This window comes from Delphinus delphis, chromosome 2 (genome assembly GCF_949987515.2).
Source record: "Delphinus delphis chromosome 2, mDelDel1.2, whole genome shotgun sequence".
Classification (NCBI taxonomy): Eukaryota; Metazoa; Chordata; class Mammalia; order Artiodactyla; family Delphinidae; genus Delphinus; species Delphinus delphis.
Genome location: NC_082684.1, coordinates 127508614 through 127528436, shown reverse-complemented (window position 1 = coordinate 127528436; position 19823 = coordinate 127508614). Strand labels below are relative to the sequence as shown.

Genomic DNA, 19823 nt, shown 5'->3' with positions numbered 1-19823 from the left:
TCTCAGATATCGCATTTTATATGTAACTATTTCTGTGTATATTTCTAAAAGATAAGGATTCTTGGAGAAAAACATAACCACCATAACATCACACCTGAAAACAATTAATAATGTTAATGTCATCAAATATCCAGCCAGCTTTCAAATTTCCAACTGTTTTTAAATGTCACAAAATTTTTATTTTATTTTTTTAGTTTGTTTGAATCTCGATCTAAATAAATAAGTCCTGTACACAGTAATTGGTGATATGTTTCTTAAGTTTTTTTCTTTTTATTAATTTTTATTGGAGTATGGTTGCTTTACAATGTTGTGTTAACCTCCACTGCCCAACAAAATGAATCAGCCATATGCATACAGATATCTCCTCCCTTTTGGACTTCCCTCCCATTTAGGTTACCACAGTGTACTAGGTAGAATTCCCTGTGCTATACAGCAATGTTCCCATCAGTTGTCTATTTTATACATAGTGTCAATAATGTATATGTGTCAATCTCAGTCTTCCAATTCCTCTCACCTCACCCCTTTCCCCCTTGTATCCATACATTTGTTGTCTACCTTAAGTTTCTTTTAAATATCAGTTTCCTCCTCTTTTTTTTTCCTTGCAATTTATTTGCAAGGAAACTAGATCATTTATCCTATAGAGGTTTCCACAATATAGATTTTACTGATTACATCTCCATGGTGTCTTTTAATATTTTCTCCTGTCCCATGTATTTCCTGTAAATTGCTACTTGAATCTAGATTTAGGTTGAAATTTTTGGCAAGAATACTTCACAGGAGCCATGTGATATCTGGTTGTCTTTGTTTGTGATATTAGCAGATGTTGCTGATCCAGTGTCACTACCCATTAATTAATTAGGAGTTGCCAAATGGTGATATTCCAATTCTATAATTCCTTCTTTGTTTATGAACTGAATTACTTCTATAAAGAGAAACTTCCCCTCATCTACTATTTGGTTACCCAGTAGTACAGCCTGTATAGGAAAGACAGATAAATGCTCAAAGATAATTATATGTCTTTATTAATTTTCAAAATAATGAATTTGCTCATGACCATACTCCAAAAGTGACCAATTAAATTTGTTTTAGTATCATTATGAACTCATGGAATTAAACATATTTGATGTATTCAATCCATTGAAGTTTTGCCGTTATTGATGCTAAAAGTGTCCATCTTTGGCCAGAAGGAGCCTCTTCAAGTTGACTTCTGAGTCCTTCTGACACTATCCTAGCCGTCTTTGAGGACTTCCTTCCCATCTGGTATGATAGGCTCCTCATGTTCATTTTCTACCCCAGCCCTGGAATTAACATTTCTTCATGGAGCCCTAGTCTTTTGTCGGGAAATGGAATTTCAAGACTAAGATCTGGGCACCGAGGGTGTTCACTGCTACAGGATTGATTACTATTCCTAGATCTTTTCAGAGATCAGAGCTAGGGAATAATGTTTTCTGTTAGTCTTAAAGATAAAACTTATAAGTTCATACTGATACTTTCAACTCAAATTCAGGGCTACGGGGCTTTTGCATAACCTCTTATTTCTTCCACCTGCATCTCCTTTCTTCCATGCTAAGAATCTCATTTCTCAAATACACCAAGAAAGGGACTTCCCTGGTGGTGCAGTGGTTAAGAATCTGCCTGCCAATGCAGGGGACACAGGTTCAATCCCTGGTCCGGGAAGATCCCACATGCCACAGAGCAACTAAGCCTGTGTGCCACAAATACTGAGCCTGCGAGCCACAACTACTGAGCCCACACCCACAACTACTGAGCCTGCACACCACAACAACTGAGCCCACATGCTGCAACTACTGAAGCCCGCACGCCTAGAGCCCATGCTCCACGACAAGAGAAGCCACCACGATGAGAAGCCCGCGCATGGCAACGAAGAGTAGCCCCTGCTCGCTGCAACTATAGAAAGCCCGCGCTCAGCAACGAAAACCCAACGCAGCCAAAAAAGAAGACAGCAAGAAATATATAATTAGAATTTCACATAATTTCTCATTGGCTTCATCCCACATTGCACACACAAGTCTCAGAACACCAATACCAATTCTCTCACCAGCCAAATGATTGCTGAAAACAAGTTAAGATTGTTTGTTTGCAGTCCTTTTTGTCCTTAGGTCATATCTCTCTATAGGTGTACAGTCAAATTACTGTGTTTGGAACAGTTCCCCTGTGTGCTTACCCCACTAACCATATGCACACTTATGCTCATTTGTTCCATTTTACTTTTAGGAATTCTTTCTTTATTTTTATTTTATTTTTTTTGCGGTACGCAGGCCTCTCACTGTTCTGGCCTCTCCCGTTGCGGAGCACAGGCTCCGGACGCGCAGGCTTAGCAGCCATGGCTCACGGGCCTAGCCGCTCCGCAGCATGTGGGATCTTCCCGGACCGGGGCACAAACCCGCGTCCCCTGCATCGGCAGGCGGACTCTCAACCATTGCGCCACCAGGGAAGCCCTATAGTTTTGTTTTTTACATGAAATTTTTACTTGGTTCCAAAGTCAAATACACAAGCCAAGCTTTATTCAAAGAAGTCCAGCTTTTCTCCCCATCTCCTCCACACTGTACTCTCCCTCCCCCTATAGGTAACCACTTTTCATTGGTTTATCCACTGCTTGTCTGTTTTAAATATAAGTAGATACAGTTGTATGTTTATATATTTGTATCCCTGCCTTTCTTAGATAAATACTATACACACATTCCTTTTTGGTTTTTTTAATTTTCTCTGTTTTATTTACTTTTATTTTATTTATTTATTTTGGCTGGGCCGTGTGGCATGCAGGATCTAAGTTCCCCTACAAGGGATCGAGTCTGTGACCCCTGCATTGGGAGCACAGAGTCTTAACCACTGGACCACCGGGGAAGTCCCACACATTCCTTTTTTACTCAGAAATATATCATAAGTGGAGATATCCCTCATTCCCTTCTACAGCTGCCTAGTACTTCTTTATTCGACCAGCCTTTTGATAGACAAGTGGGCTGTTTCCCATTACAAAGTCCTGCAATTAATTGATTTTGTATTTTGGTCTGAGGTCATTTGGATGCAAATCCTAGACATTATCTTTTCACAGAGAAATCTTTCTAAAGTACAGATGTGGTCAGGACTCTCCTCTGCTTAGAATCCATCAATGGTTCCTCCTCACTCTTAAGATAAAGTCCAAATTGCCTAGCTCAGCAGACAGTGCCCTACCAGATCCTACCTTGCCCAGCTCACCAAGCCACCTGCTGCTGCTCTCTCCCTAGCACCTCTCATGCCCCTCTCCACCCAGGAGGACAGGTCCATACTTCTGTAACCAAGCAAGAAGGGCTTGTGCATCCACAGCGCAGAAAGTCAAACTCCTGACAGTGTGTGTTAGCGGCAAAGTGAGGGTTTATTGCAGGGCGCCAAGCAAGGGAGTGGGAGACACGCCTTAGATTCACTCCCACTCGGTCTTTGAGTTAGAGGGTTTTTTAAGGGGAAGAACAAAGAAGCTGGGGTTAATAACGGTCTTGTGACATTTCTTAATCATAGTTTCAGAAGTCAGGATGTCTCTGGTTTACTATCTCTGGCCAGGTGGTCCATGGCTTGGGGGTCTGTTAGCTCATCTTGTCCTGGAGAAAAAACCTGAGTTTGTAGGTTAACGATGTTATCGACAACAGCAGTTTTAGTCATCTGACTCTGGTTGATTAGTGTTCAGTTAGCACAGGATTGAGGTCAGAAGGAGCAAGAAAGGGAATAATTTTAGACAGAGAGGTTAATCAAACTCAGCAGGGGAACTCGGTTTTAGGGGTCTTGGTTTCACTACCCCTGACTTCATGCTGCTTACACATTCTCTATTGTCTGCTTAGAAGCCTTTTTGTTCTTCTTTTATTCACCTTCTTTTCTTCAGCCTGTGTAAACCAGTTGGTATCAGTACATGGATGCCTGAACTGTGATTTTTCCCATGTTTATCCCCTCACCTCATGGTTCCTTCAGAGCTGGAGCTGACAATATGCCCAACGCCAAGCAGAAGCCCAGCAGCTCTATGTGTTTAGTAAATGTTTGTTGAGTGAATGAACAATTGTCTTTCCTTTCAAATAAACAAAATCAGCTTCAGGTTATAGTCATGCCTCTCGTCAACCAGAGAAGAAGCTGCACTATAATGAAATCTCCTTGGTGTTTTCTTTTTGTTATTCTTCTGAAGGAGAAAATTTCTGCCCATTAGGTGTTTATAAGAGAGGCCAAAGCTATCATCACTGTGGAAAAAAAAAAAAAAAAAGGACATTATAATCCAGAAGCTCAAGTAGTCCAAGAATTTTATGACAAAAAATCTGGTTCTGTTGGAAAAAAACAGACTCAGAGCCAACAATGTTGGGCAGAGAAGGGAAGGCCCTGGCTGACAGCCCTCCCTACCACGGGTCCGGGGTCCATCTCACATTTGGTCCCTTCAGAGTTCAGGAAGGCCCCCTCTTCACTTCTGAGACCCCCACCAGGGCAGGCCCAGACAGCATCTGGGCCACTTTCAAGGTGGGTCTCTCACAGCTTGGAAAACCCATTCCATTTAGGTCTACCTGTTGGCTCAGTCTGCCTGCCTTTTTTCCTGTCTGCACTGAAGGTGGCTAAAGACAGGCGTGTCCTGCTCGGGGCTTCTGCCCTCGCATGCCACTAGGAATCAAGCCTCAGCATGCAAAGTCCTCACTGTGCACCATCCCTGGGGAGGGGCGTGTGAGGCGTGTGGCTGCATGCACTCTTAGGTTTTTCTCATCTTCTGTAACCATTGCTATTTTGGTGACACACATCCCAGGAAGCTCATGGGCAGCTCAAGAGAAGCCTGGGGAGAAGAGAGAGAAGTTCTGGTTTGAAAAGAGGTCAAAGAACCACAGAATCAGAGGAGCTCATATTGCAAGGGATTTGGGTACTCACCTAGGACGTTCCAAAGAGGATGTGTCCCAGGGATCACAAAAGAGGCCCCTGTTTAATCTGTTTTATAAATTTAAGTACCAAGGGGTACTATCTCACTTGAAGAAAGAGTTCTGATTTTTTTAAATCTGCAAAATATTGACCCTCGTGCAGCTTCTTGCCTGACACAAGAATTTCCTTTATTATGGCGTCTCTGTTACAGGGTCACCTAGACTTACGTGCTCCCGGAGCAAGGGGGCTCCCTATCGCCCCTAAGATGCCATCCCATTGTCGGGCAGCTCTAATGATCAAAAGGATCCCCGCACACCTCTCCGTGGTTCTCTGCATTGGTCCTGTTCCTGGTCAACTTCCCCAGGTCCAAGCTGTGGCCTGTTGAAGGCGGAGCTCACCTCCTCCCCCCTCTCCCCACCTCACTTCTCCCTATTAAATGTGCTAGGGTCCTTGGTCTGCTCCTTTGATATTTAACAGATCATTACCTGCCCTAAAGGGATTCTCTCGTCAGAAGTAAAAATGTTTTATGGCTATCACTTCAATTTGCTGTGCTACTGATTCAAAATAGCAGCTGTGTGTCCCTTTAATGGGTTTTATTTTTTTTCCCAGTTGTTGAGTGCTCTCCCTTTTCAAAGGTGTGAAGATTCAAAGCAGACTCTGGCAGGTCTGAGATTTCCTCGCCAGGCGTTTGTTTCACAGCACTCGCCTCCCTCTCCCCCTCCTGTCATGGAGGCTGTGGCTGTCAGAGAGTAACCACAGCCCTTACAACGAGGCGAATTCAGATGCACAGAAACACAAAGCTGACTTTCTAAACTATTATTAGCAAAGCAATTTGAGGACCACACCAATAGAACAGCAGGCCAGATACATGGTTCTCACACTTGACCCCTAGAATTACCTGGAGGGCTTGTTAAAACACACTCCCAAGTTTCTGATTCAGAAGCCCTGGGTGGGGCCTGAGAGTGTGCATTTCTTACCTGTTCCCAGGTGATACTGATGCTTCTGGTCTCAGAACTACACTTTGAGAACCACTGGATTAAATGGAGAAATACCCCAAAGAAAGCAAGATTTCAAAAAATGGAAGTGTTTCTAAGTGCCCCGTAGGAAAGCGTGCAGCAGGATCCGCGTGCTCCACAGGTGCCTGAGTTCATCGAGGTTCCTTCCTCAGGTGCCTCATCTCCCCCAGCAGCATCACCTCCATGTGCAGTCTCGCAGGGCTGGAAGTGGAGCAACGGACACGTTAGCCTTGTTTGCTGACCATTTCATCTCAGAGCCCAAGGGAAACTGCTCTTGTGGACCCAGTTTTGGCCCTTAGGGAAAAATGGGCAAGAAAACAGCCATTTCCTCTTGGAGGCGGCAATAATCAAGAGAACGGCCCTCAAGCATTTCATCAACACTCCCGTGTATGCCTGAGGGCCCTGCAGATGTGTCCTAGGAACCTGAACAAGGAAATTTTCAAAATTCTGAGAAATCTGGTTCCCAGGAGATGTGGTTCCTAAGAGATGAGAAACACTTTAAAATAACAGTAACAGCGACCTGACTTTGCGATCCTAGAGGTTGCTAGGAAGGAAGAGAAGCTGAGCAGGGAAACAAAGTAGGAGGCTGGGCCGTCATCAGGGCAAAGAGGTGTTAGAGTCTGGGGAATTTGTTTTGTTGGTTTTTAAAATATTTAACACCACCTGAGCATCAAAGACTGACAACAGACTGAAATCTCCTAGTCCCAAAGAGAGCGGGCAATTAAGTTTAAAGGGCAGAAGCTGTCAATTGGTGGCCAATATATATATAAAAGGAACCTTCCTCTCTGGTATCTCACCTTGCAGCCTTATCAAAGGTTTGCCCTTCTGTTGCTTCGAAAGTCACTTTATTGAGATTTTGAAATGCCAGGGTTTTCAAACCTGCAGCAGCAGCTATCCGAACTTAAAGGAGTTTAATCAGGTGTGTATTTCCTGTTTTAACTTCTGAGAGAAACTGCTACAGTACTCACTGAGGTCTGACAAGAACTGTTTCACAACAGCGGGTTCCAGAGCTTTCCTTCATGTCGTATTTTGGCCACGCTTGCTATATCTCTCTATTATTACCTAGCAAGGAAAGAATTTCCCTTTTTTTTTTTTTCTAGTCTAATCATTCCCCATGAGAAAAACAGTCTGCTTCTCTGTTGAATAATAGGCCCCAAAGCCTGTTAATAAAAATCAAAGTCTGTTTAGAAATTAACAGTAGGTAAGAATCACATCATTCATGTTAATCGTATTTTTGCTACCTGATAGAGCATAAAAAGTAGATTGTCTTTCTGAGTGTGCTTTGAAGGAGTTGGTTCTGTCTCCAAAATGTCTCTACCATCTGTTGCAACCACAGTTGTCTTCCCTAGGGCTCGTTATTGCTTCCTAGATGAGTCAACCCCCTCTTACATGATCTCCCCACTTCCACTCCCCTTCCCTTCTCATCTTGCTAATGATCATTCTCCACACACTCCCCCAAACACAGATCCTCTCCTAGGGCCCACAGATCAGCTCCACACACCTCTTGGGGGAGTGGAGGAAGTGCACCAGGGCAGCACCCTGAGCTACCTTCAAGGTGCGTTTCCTGTACCTGACCTGCCTTTCCAGCTCCACCTTGCCCATTCTCATAGTTCAGCTCTTGCCTCAGACTCATTGCTTATTAAGTCATGCAACCAGGAGCGCATTCACTCGTCAGCACACACTACACCCCGATTTTGATCTTGGGCAACAGGTTAATAATAACAATAAGAACAGCCAATATTTACTGAGGACTCTCTGTATGCCAGGCACTGTGCTAAGTCCTTTCAGGTAAGAACTCATTTGATTCACACATGACTCTACTAGGTAAATACAGCAACTCATCAACTCCATTTAACAGTCATGAGACAGAGACTCAGAGAAGTTAAGCAACTTGCCCAAGTTCAGGTTTCACAGTTCATGGTTCATTCATTCATTCATTCATTCATTCAAATAGTTTTTGGAGCACCTATTATGTTCCAGGCATTGTCCTAGTTGCTTGGAAAACATGAGAGAAGAAAACAAAGAACTCTGCCCTCATGGAGCTTACATTCTGGTGGAGGGAAATGGACACGAGAACAGACGTTATAAGTAAATTATATAGTGTGTTCGAAGGTGATGAGTACTATGGGAACAAAAGAGGAGCAGAACTTAGGGAATGACGAGTCAGTATGTGGGCGGCAGGTTACGGTATTAAATAGGGTGGTCAGGGTGGCTGCATTAAGCAGGTGACTTCTTACCAAGACCTGAAGGAAATAAAAGGAGTTACCCTATGCTATCTGGGGGCAGAGCATCCTTGCGAGAGGGAAGAGCAAGTGCAAAAGTCCTGAGACTGGAACGTGCCAAGTGCCTGGTGTGTTTAGGAATTGTAATGGTGTCCAATGTGGAGGGAGAGGAGTGAATAAAGGAAAAGGGCAGGGGATGAGGTCAGAAAGTTATGTGAGAAGCCAGATCGTGTAGAATCCTCTAGCTATTTCGTTTTTACTCTGAGTAAAATGGTAAAGTGGTGGGGTGGGCAGCACCAAGTCTATTCTCTGGTCGCCTAGTAGGAAAGAGATTATGGAGAAGGGGAGTCAAAGATGGAAGCAAGGAATAAGAGGCAATTACATGAATCCAGGCAGTAGCAGTGGAAGGGTGAGAAGCGTCTGGATTGGACTCTAAAAGTTTTGGGCTTCGGAGAGTGATTTAGAGACCTAAGTGCCTAACCCCGCCTTCCTCCAATTCTACTCTGCCTCCTTGCAGGTAGTTACACAGGAGTCTCTTTAAATTATCACAGATTCATTTGAAATCACACACCCCAAAGAGGAAATAGTTCATTTAACTTCATTTAATACTAGCACTACAGTTTCTAAAAATAACTTTCACCTTTTAAATTTCCTACAGACACTTTTTGAAAGTTAAATCCATCATCTCCACTTTTAAATTCCTCTCATAAAAAGGCTGTGTTTCTTCCTGTCTGTTTAAATCATATTCCACACTGAAATTGGTTATGTAACTTAGGAATGAAAACAATGTCATGCCTTACTTTTCGTATGTCTCCTGGGAGATTGCTACAGGAGGTGGAGTGGGGAATCAGTAAAGTCATAACCATAAAGCAATTTAATCTACTTTTTCTTAATTAAATGGGAAATATAAAATTCTTTTCAGTAAATGTATTAAATATAAAACACACTCCATTTCCAACTGGTTGCTAGGTAAAGCAGCAAAGACAAAGCGTCAGAGCTGGAAGGAAATATAAAGATAGACTCCTCTGATCTCTTCCATAGCCCTCTGATGAGAAACCAGACCTGGGAATGAAGAGAGCTGCCTGGATTGCACTGAGGTTAAGTGGCTGAAGCTCAGGTCCACCTTCAGACACCAGCCTAGTGCTTTACCCAGACACAGTGATGCAGCTTCCTGTCAGAAAAGACACAGAAAACAAAATTATGGGCTTTCAAACCTAGACTCTTAAAGCAATATGCAGAGCAACTAGACCAGTGTTTCTAAGTGGGGCGATTTTGCCCTTGGGGGACTTCTGGCAACGTCTGGAGACGTTTTTTTTATCTGTTACAACTGAAGTGAGGGTGCTACTGGCATCTCACAAGTAGAGGCCAAGGATGCTGCTAAACATCCTACTGTGTACAGCCCTTCCTTGTCCCCAACAAAGAATAATTCAGTCCCCAAAGTCAATAGTGCCAAGATGGAGAAACCCTGAACTAGAACCAGTTTGTCAACACTCAGCTGCATTTTAGAATCACCTGGGTGTCTGCAGACCAATGAATCAGAATCTCTAGGAGAGTGGGTCAAGCATCAGTGTTTTTGGAAAGCTCTCCAGGTGATCATAATGTACCCAAAGTTTGAAAATCACTGGTTCAACCCCCTACAAATTGGAAAATGAATCACACCACCAACCGAAGAAGATATTTAGCCCTTACTATGTGTCCACCAGAAACTGGAGGAGATATAAAGCACTTCACAGCACAGTCCTTGCCTTAGGGAGCTCACAGTCTGGATGAAGAACAGACCAGGAATCACTATCATTTGTTGTGGGGTATTTAGGTGACGAATGAAGATCCACTCCTTCGGGATCTTCATTCCCAAAGAATGAAGAAGAGGAAGGGCTTTAGCAGAGAGAAGGCAGCAAAGAGCCGTGAGAAATCAGAGGGTTCCTGAGTTGTCACCAAAGGTGGGTTTGTTGGTGGGACTACTTCACTCATTTTGCATCTTTGTATATGTTTACTTCTATGATCAGAAAAAGCCTTATTTTTTTCAGTCTGCTAGAATTGGGTTAACCTCTTAAGGTACGTTACTTTACCCTCCAAATTATAATTATACATGATTTAATAATATTAAATATAATGTATGTGCGTTACTAAGCCCAGAGAGACTGCTTTATTGCTTTTTTAAAAAAATTATACAGGCAATTCGGTGTAACTGATACATTAAGAATATAATTGTCCCCTTACAGTTATTGGGTTAATTAAACCCATCTTTCCCATTGGGAATTGTGTCCCTTAAGGATATCTTGTTCAGATTCTTTAACTTGCCTGTCATTTTTGTGGTTACAACTCCTTCACTTCACAGTATAGGACACAGTATTTAAGACATAGTCTTTTTCATTTTTAAACTAGTGTCTATTCAAAACCTTTTTCCCCTTCTTCCTAGAGGCACTGGTGGTTATAGGCAGTGGTTTTCAACTCTAAACAGACCCAACGCTCCTTGTAATAAAAATTATGTGGTTAATAGCTGGTTTACTATGTTGAAATAGAATTCACATGTAGTATAACTTATCTACATATAAAATTTTTTTAAATCAATATATATTGATTGTCCCTTCTCCCCCATGTATTCTCCATGCTCCTATGACCTGCTCTGGGCCCAGAGAGGTAACCTCCACAGACTGTATCCACCAGGGGTTCCTGTTGCATTAGGCCAATAGGAGGCACTGATACAAAGGCCACAGCAAAAGGAGAGAGGTGAGGGTATTTATTCCCTGCCCCACTGAGGTACCAACAGTGTTGACATATCTCTGTAGACATATAGTCACAGCTCATGTGTGTGGGGGGGTAAACTAGCCTGCTAAGGCTGCCATAACCACAGGCTGTGTGGCTTCAACAACAGACATTTATTTTCTCACAGTTCTGGAGGCTGGAAGTCCAAGGTCAAGGTGCCTACAGGGTTGATCTTTGGTAAGGCCTTTCTCCTTGGCTTGAAGACAGCTACCTTCTCTGTGTCCTCACATGGCCTTTCCTCTGTCCCTGGTGTCTCCCTCTCTTCTTTTATGGACACCAATCCTATTGGATTAGCGTCCCACCCTTTCATCTTTAAAGGTCCTGTCTCCAAATGCAGTCACATCCTGAGGTACTGGGGGTTTAGGACTTCAGAGTATGAATTTGGGAAGGGTATTAGCTCAACATGTAAATACTTGGGAATGACTGTCCCCAGAAGACATCTTGAAGTACTGCTGTCGGCTCTTTGCACCATGAATGGGCTTGGGTACAAATGCAGATGGATACCGGGGTTTTTATCAGAGACTCAAATACCGCTAGTGGCCATGTCATTTGGGACCTCGTTTTCTGCAATGGTGAACAACTCCTGGAAAAGTTCTAAATAAAAGGAAGCCCAACCTTCCTTTGATTTACATAGTAGTTGAATTTCTGGAAATGCAGTGTACATTAAAACCATGTAAAAACTACTTTGTTTAAAATGGAGTTTGCTTCTAGGCTCAGATGATCATATCCAGGTCTTTTATCTACATGAATGTCCACTGGGACATTCTAAAACCATGTGGGACAAAGGACACTTATCTCTTGTGCAGGACTGTCCCAAAAATGGCAGGGCACCTAGGACCCCTGACCCTGCCCTTCAAATGCTCCCAAAGTGCCCCCAGGGTGTGCCCCCCAAGCACAAAATTCCAGGGGATTGCAAGTGGGGTGGGGTACTTGTGGCCTCTGCTGCCCTCTGCTCCTTTCTGGCGTTGGAGTCTGGGAGGAGAGGTGGGATGGCAGGGGGTGGGGAGAGATCACTGTCTGTAGTGAGGATTCTCTCCTCTCTCAGGTGGTTATCATGATTCTGTGGCTCGCAGTGACCGATTAGGCAAATCTTCTGTGGAACTCATGTGAGTTTGATTTTTTCTTTTTTAAATGATCTTTTTGAGATATAATTCACATACCAGAAAATTAAAGTGTACAACTCAACAATTTTTAGAGAGTTCTGCAACTGTCACCGCAATCTAATTTTAGAACATTTTCATCACCCCCAAATAAATCAGGGACTCAATAGCAGTCGTTACTCATACTGTACCCCCAGCCCCAGGCAACCACTAATCTACTTTCTGTCTCTGAAGATTTTGGAATCATACAATATGTGGTCTTTTGTGACTGGCTTCTTTCACTTAGCAGATTATATACAGGTGCATCCATGTTGTAGTTTGCTCTCAGTACTTCATTCCCTTCTATAGCCAGATAATATTCCATTATATGAATATACCACCTTTTATTTTTCCATTCATCAGTTGATGCACATTTGGATTGATTCCATGCTTTTGACTATTATGAGTTATGCTGCTGTGAACATCTTATACAAGTTTTTGTGTGTATGTATGTTTTCATTTCCTCTGGGTATAGACCTAGGAGTGGAATTGCTGGGACATATATATTTCTATGTTTAACCTTTTAAGGAACTGCTAGACTGTTCTTCAAAGCAGCTCCATAATTCTACATTCCCACCAGCAGTGTATAAGGGTTTTAATTTCTCCACTTCTGCACAAATGCTTGTTATTATCTGCCTTTTTGATTATATACATACTGAGTAGGTGCGACGTGACATTTCACCGTGGCTGTGATTTGCATTTCCCTAATGATTAGTGATGTTGAGCATCTTTTCAAGTGCTTGTTGTCCATTTGTATATATTCTCTGGATAAATGTTTATTCAGATAATTTCTTCATGTTTTAACTGGATAATTTATTTTTATAAGTAGTTTTATAAGTAGTTTTTATAAGTAGTTTTTTATAAGTAGTTTCTCAGGTATGATTCGCAAGTATTTTCTCTTATTCTGTGGGTTGTCTTTTCACTTTCTTAATGGTGTCTTTGAAGCACAAAAGTTTTAAATTTTTTTTTTTTTTTAAAGTTTTAAATTTTGATGCAATTCAGTTTATCTATTTTTTCTTTTGTTACTTATGCTTTGGTGTCATATCTAAGAAGGCTTCACCCAAACCAAGGTCACAAAGATTTACTCATACAATTTCTTCTAAGAGTTTTATAGTTTCAGCTCTTACACTTAGGCCTATGATCCATTTTGAGTTAATTTTTGTATATGGCTTGAGGAAGGGGTCCAACTTCATTCTTTTGCATATGGCTATCCAGTTGTCCCAGCACCATTTGTTGAAGAGACTATTCTTTCCCCACTGAATTGTCTTGGCACCCTTGTCTATCAACATGGTTTTATTTCTGGACTCTCAATTCTACTCACTGATCTATAAGCCTATACTTATGTCAGTGCCACACTACTTGATTATACCCATATGGGTTCTAAAATGGACCTTCCAAGGGCCTCCCCCATTTCATACTTCCCCTGATATGGGAGATCCAGCTCCTTTTCAACCTCTCTCATTTGCTCCATTGCAAACACCACAGGGATTTACCCCATATCCTCTTACTGCTGGCCCACAAAGCAAACAGTCCTCACAGATGAGATAACGAGCCCATTTTCAAGGACTTCTCAACTCATGAAAAGCTCAAGTATTCATATATGCCAAAAGATGGATGTGCAGCCTCCTTCAACACTGAGATATGGATTTGGGAGTCTCAGAAAAGTTCTCCAAGTTGTGGGGGTAGTGGAAATAGTCTGGGCAAAGTGTGTAAAGAGAGAAAGCCATGGATAAACCCCAGGTGGTGGACGAAAAGCCAATAAAAGAGTCTGAGAAGTAGTGATCAAACAGGAAGGAGAAAAATTAGAAAAGCATGGCATCATGAAAACCAAAAGAAAAAAAGCATTTTTCAGGATGCTGCAATCAGGAGACATATGCTCAAGAAACCTTAAGTAAACTCCATATTTGAGCTTCTGTTTGCACTGTGTTGCCATAGGAATGCCAACCCAGGTGAGCAAGCAGGAAAGGGGATCCAGTTTCTCTAGTTGGAGCCAGCAATGGTTTGGATTCAAGGTTTCTGTCATCAAAACTAGATGTTTCCTCTCCTGTGATCCTGTTTGCCTAGGATACTATCCTATCCCTATCATTGGTGAACTCTATTCTCTCACGCAGTTTTGAATAGAGTCACCGTACACCTGAGTGTTTCTGGTCCCTTTCTCTTCTGCCAACCTGTTCAGTTATAATGTAAACTTCATGATACAAATACAATTGAAAGAGAAAATATTTTTTCTGTTTTAAAAGCTCTCAAGAGGGTAGGGACAGAAACCAACAGGTAAGATAATATTGATGGGTATGGAAATTTACAAGGCAGGTTAGTAGTGGGAAGGAAGGGATTGAGAGCACAAGAGGTCATCAGAATACTGAGTATCTGGAGGAGGATGGGATGGGGGTTAGGACTCAAAAAGGCAGAGATGAACTCTGGTGGCCCTACACTTTTGCTACACGTGCCTATTCTAGATCATTTTATCGCCAGAACCAAAATGATCTTTTCAAAGTCAACCTGACAATCTCATACACTTGGTAGCATTACCCACTAAACTCTGAAATGACCCACCTGGTTTCCTGCCATTACCTCCTAATTAAATCCATCTGCAGAACCAACAGTTGCTGAATGGTGTACAATCAATCCTATTGTTAGAAGGTATTTTAGGGAGAGGGCTAATTCTTAAATTTTCATGTATTCTTGAAACTCTTCTTAAGTTTGAAATTATAACTTTGACTTAGATTCACCAACTGTTTATATTTTGCCCCATTTGCATCCTTATTCTCTCTCTTTCCTCTCCCTCCTCCTCTCTATGCATGAACACAGACCTTTTTTCTTTTCTGAACTATTTGAAAGTAAGTTGCAGACATCATACTCCTTTCTCTTCTAAAAATACTTTGCTAAGAACAAGGACATTCTCATAAATACCCACTGTTCAACTGTCAAAATAAGGAAATTTATCATTGATACAATATTAACCACAGAACATTTTCAAATGTCAGGATTGCTCCATTAACAACATTGATACCTATTTTTCCTTTCTTCAGGATCCAGTCCAGGATCACATGCTGTATCTAGCTGTCATAGTTTTTTAGTCTCTTTTAAACTAGAAGAGCTCTTTGGCCTTTTTGTCTTTCTTGACCTTGTCATTTTTGAAGAACATAGGTCAACTATTTTGTGGAATGTCCCTCACTTTGTTTCTGTGAGTTTCCTGTGGTTAGATTCAGACTATGTAGTGTTGACCCTTGAACAACGAGGGGGGTTAGGGGTGCCAACTCTCTGCACAGTGGAAAATCTGAGTATAATTTTCACACGGCCCTCTCTGTCAGCAGTTCCTCTGCACCTCTGGATTCAACCAACAGCGGATCATGTAGTACTGTAGTGTTCACTACTGGGAAAAAAGTCCATGTGTAAGTGGACCCCCGCAGTTCAAGTCCATGTTGTTCAAGGGTCAGCTGTATTTTTTCAGGAATACCATAAAAGTGATGGTGTGTCCTTCTCAATGACCATATCAGAAACACAATGTTGGTTTGTTCCAGTATTGGTGATGTTAACTTGGACTACTTGGTTAAGGTGGTGTCCACCAGGTTTCTCAGCTATAGTTACTATCTTTCTCTTTATAATGAAAAAGTAGGGCTTCCCTGGTGGCGTGGTGGTTGAGAGTCTGCCTGCTAATGCAGGGGACGAGGGTTCGAGCCCTGCTCTGGGAGGATCCCACATACCGCAGAGCAACTGGGCCCGTGAGCCACAACTACTGAGCCTGCACGTATGGAGCCTGTGCTCTGCAACAGGGCAGGCCACGGCAGTGAGAGGCCCGCGCACAGCAATGAAGAGTGGCCCCCGCTTGCCAAAACTGGAGGAAGCCCTTGCACAGAAACGAAGACCCAACACAGCCAAAAATAAAAATAATTAAAAGAAGGCTCAACATTAAAAAAAAAAAAAGTAATTTGTGTGAAGAGACTTTGAAACTGTAAATATAATGTTCCTCATCAAACTTTCACCTACTAGTTTTGGCATCCCTTGATGATTTTCTAACTCCAGCATTGTTTTACATTTATAAGTTGGCATTCTACTCTATGGAAGAGTGTTCCCTTCTCCCCCATTTATTTCTTAATTCATTACTTTATTTCACCATGGACTCATAGATTTTTATTTTATTCGAATGTTATAATCTATTATCATGATTTATTTTGATGCTTAAATTATACCATATTTGGCCAGTGGGAACCCCTACAAGCTGAGTCCAGCATCGTTTTGATATGTCCCCCTCATGCTTCTTTCAAGGAATTTTAAGAATTCCAGTTTAGTCATTTAGTTGACTCAACTGGCCTCTGGTTTGCTCAGACCTCATGGCTAAGTCTAAGAAACAAAATGCAAATGAGATTAACTAGCAGTAGGACTTTTCTCACAATCTGCACATTGCATTTATTTTTAAAGCATTTAAGGTTGCATTATATACTTTGCATTATTTTATGCTACTAGCTTATAGTCACATTAAAAATCCAGCTCTTTCAGTATAAATTAACAGTAAAGCTTCTTAGTCATCATGGCGATTGAAATCCTGCTCCAAACAAACTTAAATGCTAGACAAAATACAATCCAAAACATTTAAGAATATAAATCAGAGTATAAGAGCAAGAAAGAGAAATCTCCAGGTACTAGAACAAAGAAGGAATAAAAACAAAGAAGGAATGAACAAGGGCACGATGGTTCACAGGAGAATCACATATGGCACCTGAATATGGGCCTTAACCACTGGGGCTGAGGTCTTAATGCCAAAGAAAAGGAAAGGAGATGATGCTTCTACAGTGGGGAGCTGGCCAGGACCATGAAGGAGGCTCTCTTTGAAATGAAGACTAGAAAAACCCACTCACTGGTCTAAAAAGGAACAAGGAAGTACAGTATCTGTCAATCGTGGGTAGATAAGGTCACTGATGAGAAATCAGACACCAAAACTGTGCCCATGCAGATATATGGAGTCCAAATTCACACTACTGTGAGGTACAGAAACTTCAGGCTAAGAAATTTAACACAGAAACCTGTCTAGAACTGATAAAACCCACAGGACCTAACAAATGACATTTCTACAACCTTGGACACACGAGACTCTATGCAAACAGCTCTCACTAAATGTGAATTCAGTCAAAACTTGCAAACCATAATGAGGGAGAGTCAGTGGACTGACAAATGGGAGTACACCTAGAACTAACAGAATAATCTCAAAGATACTTAAACAAATATATTTAAACATCCAAAGAATTTTTTTTTAAAGAGAGACCACAAGGCAAGAACAGGCTGAGACATTTAAAAAATGAGTCATTGAAACAAACTGATATTATGTCAGCTTTCTCTCATCTTGTGTCACTAGTAACTTCATTCAGTAAATATCTACTATGTGCTAATCACATACTGGGCACTGGAAACACAATGATAAAGATACAGCTGCAGTCCTCAAGAAACTTACATTCCATTCTTTTAACTTTAAGGAAGGATAACACATTGATTTCCAGATAAACTGTTATATTTTTTCTCTTTGTCATACAGGAAATTTTATAAATAAATGTTTATCATGTCCTTTAAATTGAGTAGGAAAGTGGCATTAATACAAATCACCCTCACCTCTTTTCTAAGCTCGCAGTATTTGCTGTTTTGCTTTGGTGGGTTGTTCGGGAGTTAGGAGCTTTGCTGCGGTGCTGGGGTTTAAAAAGTGGAAGGGCTGCGGGCTTCCCTGGTGGCGCAGTGGTTGAGAGTCCGCCTGCCCATGCAGGGGACGCGGGTTCGTGCCCCGGTCCGGGAAGACCCCACATGCCGCGGAACGGCTGGGCGCGTGCATGAGCCATGGCCGCTGAGCCTGCGCGTCCGGAGCCTGTGCTCCGCAACGGGAGAGACCACAACAGTGAGAGGCCCGCGTACCGCAAAAAAAAAAAAAAAAAAAAGGAAGGGCTGAAGGAGCACAGGTGGAAGACTAATTGCTATATGCCGGTGAGGTGAAATACCTGTAAACAGCTTAGTCACAGCTCAGCCTCAGCTTAGCCCAGCTTCCCTTTCCTTACCACCGAAGGCAAGTCTACAATTAAATATAATCAAGTTTTTTTATTACAGAGTACTCTTACAAAATCAATCACTTGTATGAGGTCATTTGTTGTTAGACAGAACAACAAAACATCAATTCAGGCAGTGAAACTACTCTGTATAAAGGTGGATTTGTCATTATACATTTGTCCAAACCCACAGAATGTACAAGGCCAAGAGTGAATCCTAATGTAAACTGTGGCCTTTGGGTGATAATAATGTGTCAATGTAGGCTCATCAATTGTAACAAATATACCACTCCGGTGCAGGATTTTGATAGTGCAGGGGGCTGTGCATATGCAAAGAGCAGAGCGTATGAGAAATAACTACCTTTTTGCTCAATTTTGCTGTGAATCTAAGACTGCTCGAAAAATAAGGTCTGTTTAAAAAAAAACAAAACTGCAAAGGAAAGAACTAATAAGTAAGGCAAACATGACATCATGGCTTTTTACTATGAATGTCCTGGCTTCCTTTAAGTTCATACCACAAACTAGAAAGTCATTTTCTGTCCTGTATATTTGCCCAATCAGAACCACATATGAACTGATTCGTGCAAATACTGCCAACTTTTCCATTTTGAAGTAGTACCTGAAGTCAAACAGTGGAAGTAATTAAGTCCTTCAGCCAGAATCAGCTTATTCAAAAAGCCTCATTCTATCTTTACTCTCATTCCATATGAATAAATTCGAATTATCCTAATTCTGTTAAAATTTTTTTTTTTTTTTTTTTTTTTTTTTGCGCGGTACGCAGGCCTCTCACTGTTGTGGCCTCTCCCGTTGCGGAGCACAGGCTCCGGACGCGCAGGCTCAGCGGCCATGGCTCACGGGCCCAGCTGCTCCGCGGCATGTGAGATCTTCCCGGACCGGGGCACAAACCCGTGTCCCCTGCAACGGCAGGCGGACTCTCAACCACTGCGTCACCAGGGAAGCCCTAAAGTTTTATTTTTAAAGAGGCTTATTTAAAATTTAAATCCAAATAAAGCCTTAAAAATAAACTTTTCTATTTTGAATTAGCAGAAGATATAGAAACTCCGTTCAAGTAGATGATGATTCTTCTCCATATGCTTATAAAAGCCAATTGTTTAATACTAAATCTTCACTCAGTAAGGATAGGCTGGGCTCTGCTGTAGTTTAAAAAACAAAAAACCAAAAAACACACCAAAATCTTAGTAGCTTAACATAATAAAAGTCTATTTTTTGATCATGCAAAGTCCACTGATGGTCCAACTGACCTCCATGTGATCACTCAGAAATCAAGACTATTTTGATCTTGTGGCTTCACCATTTCAAGTGAGGCATCCTCTACAATGCCATGGCAAAGGTTTGTCACTGGCCTGGTCTGGGAGTGACACATACTACTTCTACTCACATTTAACTGGTCAGAACTAGCCCTTGCTCACCCACATGGGGGCTGGAAAGTGTAATTTTCTTTATGCCAGAAACTAAAGGAGTACAGATACTTGTGACCGCTAATAATGTCACCAAAATTCTTATATCTGCATGAAATCAAGACAATGTAGAATGCTAACTCTTAACTCATTAAGATTAAAAATAAAAGCCATATCCAATGATCTAACAATTCTGGTATAGATTTTGGAGAATCTAGTGAGAAAAACAAATGGTTAGCATGCTAATCAAACTGGTTATTCCAAATATCCCAACTTCAATAAGTCTGACAAGTAGCAGATGAGTGATAATGGTATATCTTTAATTCTTAAAAGGCCAGACAGGTATTGTGTAAGTTAAAATGAAAAC

General features: G+C 41.7%; 1 long non-coding RNA gene across 2 annotated transcripts; it reads right to left on the bottom strand.

Moving 5' to 3' along the window:
• Positions 1-3377: 3377 nt before the first annotated feature.
• On the bottom strand, positions 3378-6813 carry LOC132419785 (uncharacterized). Of its 2 annotated transcripts, XR_009518247.1 has the most exons (4): positions 6686-6813; positions 5850-6089; positions 3809-4217; positions 3378-3593 (listed from the first exon to the last, which is right to left on the bottom strand). It is a non-coding gene; the product is annotated as an uncharacterized lncRNA (long non-coding RNA). The 2 variants fall into 2 exon arrangements; XR_009518246.1 differs by having other exon boundaries at positions 3378-4217.
• Positions 6814-19823: the final 13010 nt, after the last annotated feature.